The sequence below is a fragment of the Meleagris gallopavo genome, chromosome Z (genome assembly GCF_000146605.3).
Source record: "Meleagris gallopavo isolate NT-WF06-2002-E0010 breed Aviagen turkey brand Nicholas breeding stock chromosome Z, Turkey_5.1, whole genome shotgun sequence".
In the NCBI taxonomy this organism is placed as follows: Eukaryota; Metazoa; Chordata; class Aves; order Galliformes; family Phasianidae; genus Meleagris; species Meleagris gallopavo.
The window spans coordinates 34,907,511-34,913,365 of NC_015041.2; positions in this window are offsets into that span (position 1 = coordinate 34,907,511).

Genomic DNA, 5,855 nt, shown 5'->3' on the forward strand with positions numbered 1-5,855 from the left:
ATTGGCAGTCCGCCTGGACTTTTCAAGGTCACATTTTCAGAGAGTACCGGTGAAACAGATAAACTTTCCCAACGAAGCTCTCTGAGAGCAGAGAGAGAGAGATTCATTCAAAAAGCTAAAAAGCAACTGATGCCCACATTCTCCACCAAGAATGTCACTAGTTTACAGGCTGGTTCGGTCCGGTTCTGTGACCAGAAGGGCAGAGGGATCCGTGGATCCGCGCCCCCAGAAAAGGAAAATAGGGGACCCCAAAATAATTGAAAACAGCAGCAACAATCTGAGGTGAAACAAACTAATTTACTAAATATAGTATCAGCAGAATATAATGAGAGAGAAAGAGTGTGTGTCTGAAAGATGGATCAGCCTCACCACAACACTGAGGTGAGAAGTGCAGTCCAATTGAGCTGATGAAGAAGTGCAGGCGGAGAAGCGCAGATGGAGAAGCGCAGACGGAGAAGCGCAGGCAAAGAAGAGAACATCAGGTGACCTTGCCAGGAGTTGTATCTCCTCACTGACTGCAAAGTCCCCTGGGGAAATGTAGTTCTTTTTCTCCTCCGGACAGGCACATGGAACTTGAGCATCAGCAATCAAACCCCCAGTGCATTACATGATGCTATGATGTGGAATACTGATAACCAAAAATCATAAAACCATGACACAATTAAGCTGATGTCCTGTACACTCCAAGATACCTTGGTCCCTCAAAGTTTAAACATCGTGTATTTGAAGCTTTCTTTAAACTGTATTAGTCATTCTGCTTCAAGAACCAGGAAATGAATCACTTCCCACAAAGAAACTCATGGAAATACACTTCCATGAATTTTTGCCTTGAATACCAGGAAGAAATAGCTATGAGGCTGTGTGGTCTATGTCATGTCACTCTGCCATGCCTTTTGATTATATGCATATATTATCCTCCCTCAGCATAAATATTCTCTGTACTTCCCAATTTTTGAAAGCTTAATCCTGCTCTCTTCAAGCTCAACAAGGCTACTTTTTCTTTACACTCCACTAGTCTACTGATCATTATGAAGGTTCTAGTCAGCAGTTACTACCTCTCCACTCTTCTGCAATCTCAGTTGTTGCAGCTTTTCCACAAGTGAAAATACGAAACTCCCCATTTCTCCATCATGCTCTGAACAGCTGAGAAGTTAGCACTTATGATATCTATGGTGATTATAACAGTATAAAGACTTGATAAAATGAATGTGATAGTTTATGTAAGGAGTTACTATTTCATCATCTTTAAAAAGAGAGGCAGACAACCCTGAGAGGCTTGAGTTTATTGTTTGAAGGGTCTTCTCTCCATAATGACTGGAGGCGTCTTTTAATACAAGCCAAGATGATAGCAGATAGATTGATCAGCTGTGCTCTCATCTGCTTGTTATTTCTGCATATCCTCTCAGACTTATATGCTGTGTATTTGGTAAACATCAGTTTCTATACATAGTTGAATTTCAGATGAATGGGATATTTGAATATGTACTACGATACTAGACAGTGTTTACTTTGTAAACTAATTGCTTGTGAAGTGTCAGAAACGGCAGTTTTGGTCCAGAGGTAGTGTGAAAAAAAAATAAAAAAATCATAGAACAAGGATATTGTAAGTCTCTTTAGCAAGACACAAGTGTCTGCCTCCACATCACAGATCTGCCAACAAGTATCTATGGAATTATCCATTGCGTTTAGACAGTGCCTTCAAACCCTGGAGTTTCAGTTTTCATAAAATTTTCTTAGTTTGACAACAAAAATCTGTTGCAGCTATTCAGATCTGAATCCACTGAAATGCAATTAGAACATTCTTCCTCTAGAAGAATGACCACAAAAAAGCCTGCAGTCCTTTTCAAGAATCTGTGTTCAGGAATGTACTGATATTACAGAGTATCAATAGTCTTTGATTCTATCTGAAAAGAGAAGACAATCAGACCTTCAGTGGTGTGCTCAATTTCACACAGGAAATAAGAAGGTAAGACTTCAGACACTTACAGAATGTATATTGCACTTATTTATTTCCTCAAGGCATCATACTGCCTGAAACAAGAGGATCAAGGCTTTTCTTTTATGTCAAGAAACTGAAAAAATATACTTGAGAGAAGCTTTTCTCTCTTATTTGCTCGTAAGTATTGAAGTTAACCTGATTTGTAACTCTGATAACTTTTGGTACATAGCAGCTGAACCCAAATAACCCCAGCCTCTCTGACACTGTTTCAACCTGTGTCTGGCACAATGTCTTGCACGTAGCACAGACGAAAATGGTACAAAGATTAGTGCTCACAGGAGACGTCAAGTATCTGCAAGTTTCTGTCACTGAAGTCCTGTACCCTTTTTTCCTTCTCAGAGTTTTACCTGATAGCAGGTTTATACCTCATGTACAGCTACAAATGAGAACATTTTTGCTTTTTCATTGTACTGCACTGTGAACAGGATTCTCCTTAAGTAAATCTGTTACTACAAATCCACAGATCTTTTTGAAGAAAATAATGTCCAGGCTGGTAATCTGTGAGCCACATTTCAGCTCTGGGGATGCAGCACATCTAAATTGTGCAGAGGAAGCAGAAATGCTGACAAGCCCAGAAAAACAGCAATGACAGTTTGTACATCTGTACTCGTTTGATTTACAGCACTTAGTAGTGGCTTTATTATAATACAAGTGAACATTTTGAAGGGTTGTTGAATATTTTGTCAATATTGCAGCTGAAGACTAAAATTGTCCTGTGATTTTTTTCCCCAACATGTCATCCCATCAAATCATATAAGAAATGTTTACAAGATAAGGCTTCATGAAATGAAAACAGTTTCTAACTATCCACACAATTGTTTCTCTATGAAAAAAAAGCCACACATTTGTCATCCCATAATAAGTACTCACTTCTGTAGTGTAGTATTGTATCCACTTTCCCATTCTCTGACATACTTTTTGTCCATCTTTAAAAGTGTAGTTTAACTGTCTTACCAAAATGATTTTGAAACAATTTTTTAGTTCATCCTACAGAGAAAAAGAACTGCTAGCCTTTGATTTTGTCTACCTGAAAAGAGACGACAATCAAACCTTCAACAGTGTGTTCAGTTCCACATAGGAAATAAGAAGGTAAGACTTCGGACATATTACATACATATTGCATCACATTTCAAGGCAAGTTTAGTACAAAAGGCCTAGATCATGTTAGTGAAAGGATATGCAAACCTTGATGGGAAAACATTAACTGAGGTGAATGCATCTCTGCTGATGTGGAAGGACAGCCAGAAAGTAAAAGGTGCAAATCAATGGGCAGGAATACTCAACTGAAAAAATAAAAGATGGGAAAAGCTGGAGACTTTAAATGGTGAGGGGTTATGACAGCTAGAAAAGAAAGCATTCAGTGCTGTCTCCCACAGCAATTTCTTAGACAAACTGATGAAGTATGAACTAGATAAATGGAAAATGAACAGAAAAATGGCTGAACTATGGAGCTCAAAGGTTTGTGAATGGTGACATGAAGTTCAGGTGGAGGTCAGTCACTAGTGAAATGCCCCAGATGTATATATCAGATCCAGAACTGTTTATTTTCATTAATGAACTGAAAGCTGAGACAGAATGTACCCTCAGGAAGTTTGTAGATTATATAAAATTAGGAGGAGAAGCTGATACATCACTGATTGTTGTGCTGCTGTTCAGAGGGATCTCAGTAGGCTACAGGAATGGGCTGACAAGAAATTTAAGGAATTTAACAAGGGAAAAAACAAAGTGCTATCCTTATAGAAAAATAGATCCATGCACATCTACTGGATGGGGACCAAGTGACTGGAAAGGAATTCTCAGAGTAATACTTTGGGGTCATGGTGAAAAACAAGCAGATAACAAACTAAGAATGCAACCTTGAGGCAAAAAAGGCCAACATCCTTCTGGGATCCATTAAGAAGAATACTCCCAGCAGGTTGAGGGAGGAGGTATTTCCTCCCTTGCTGGTCAGACATATCTGTGTGCTTTGTCCATATCTAGGCTCTTCTGTCCAAAAGAGGCATAGACATCATTCAGTGAGTCCAGAAAAGGGTCATGAAGTTGAAGGGCTTGGAGGATATGATGTATGAGCAGAGGACAAGAAAGATTGGTCTGGAGAACAGCAAGGTCAGAGTGATCTCATCAGAGAATTAAATATCTGCAAAAGCTGTAAACCAGATGAAGCCAGGCCCTTCATTGCAGTGCCTGGTGGCAAGATATGAGGCAAATATTATATGCTGAATTCAAGGAATTGCATTGCAAATTCCTTTACTGTGTGAACAGTAAACGCTAGAATATGTTGCCGAGATTGCCTCTGTAGTACACAAAAGAGAAAGCAGAGGAAAAATGTAGTCTTATTTCTGAGACTGAATAATCTGTAATCTATAATCTGAATAATCTGTGCCTATGAAGAACAGAGTAGGAAGCAGAATGCTAACATTAAAGCAAGTAAGATTCACTCAGGATATTGGCATAAAAAACCTACATATTTTACTAAAGAACCTATGAAATCTTTCTGAATATTACTAAGCAGTTTGCAAAATGTCTCTCAGGGATGACACTGGTATAGTTGAACCTAGCACCTGGCACAGGGATGAATGGACTATAGAAAATCCTTGGTGTTTCCATACAAGGATTGTTTGATGGTCTGAAGGCCAAAGAAGATGCAGTGAGACAGTGGTCAAAGGTGCAAATACAGTCAAACAATTTATGAAATCAAAATGGAGCCATGAACTTAATTTCAACTTATATTGTCATAAGGGTTCAGGAATGAGAAAGAAATGTCAAAAAAAAAAAAAAAGAAGATAATGATATTATACAGAAAATAAATTATTGACATAAGTTTCACTGAATATACTTCCAGGTAGAATTGACACTAAAAAGAAATAATAGTTTCTGCTTAGCAGACTTGAGATGAACAATTTCAGCTTTTGTAGTTGTATTTTTTTTTTCTTTTTATTACTGTAATGAAGAGCTTGTGAGATAATTCAAATCATAATTTATGGCTTTTATCTTCTGATATGTTTCCTCATGCTTCTATTCAAACCAATCAGCCATCTACCTACTGGTCTACAAAGACTCTTTTGTTTTAAATTAGAATAATTTCACCAACAACTTCACGAAATTTTAATTTATTTATATAGCCCATGTTAGCTGTTCAAAGCTATGAAGCAGTTTTGTTTGAGGCAAAACATAAAATCAAATTATCTACAAAAAACTCAGAGATATAAATATGCTCTGGTATTTAGAATGAAGTAAATAGTGGGGTACACTGGAAGTGGAATTAAAAAAAGAGATATGTGGATACCAGTAAGGTGTAGAATTAGGAAGTTTAGCCAGAAATTACTGTGAAGAGACTGTTGTGATGTTATTAAATGCAATGTTTAGGACCAGAAATGATCTTAAATTTAGTAACTGAAGTGAAACAATTAGCAATATTCTCCAATGGCTAATGGCCAATTGAAGCTTCACATATTAACAATATTCTCCTATGGCTAATACCATCTTATTCAAACAAAAATTGTTTGAACAAATGTTGTAGTAAACAAAGAATATTTTCTTCTTCATTTCTCTTCTTCCTTTTTTCAGTTTTCAGATGATGCATATTTAGCAATCCTGGCAGCAATGATGAACTTTGGTATCATGCAAGTGGCGGATGAGTTGAAATTAACTTCTGGATAAAGACATTTCAACTTTGATCTTTAGCTTAACATCCACCCTATAAGACAAGACATATGAAAGCAAAACCACTTCCTAGTTTATTGAGCAGTTGCAGTCATTGATGACTAGGCTGCTGTTGTTTTTTTTTTATTATCTATCTATCTATCTATTATTTATTTATTTATTTTTGTAAGGGGAAATTGATTATTTCTGCAGT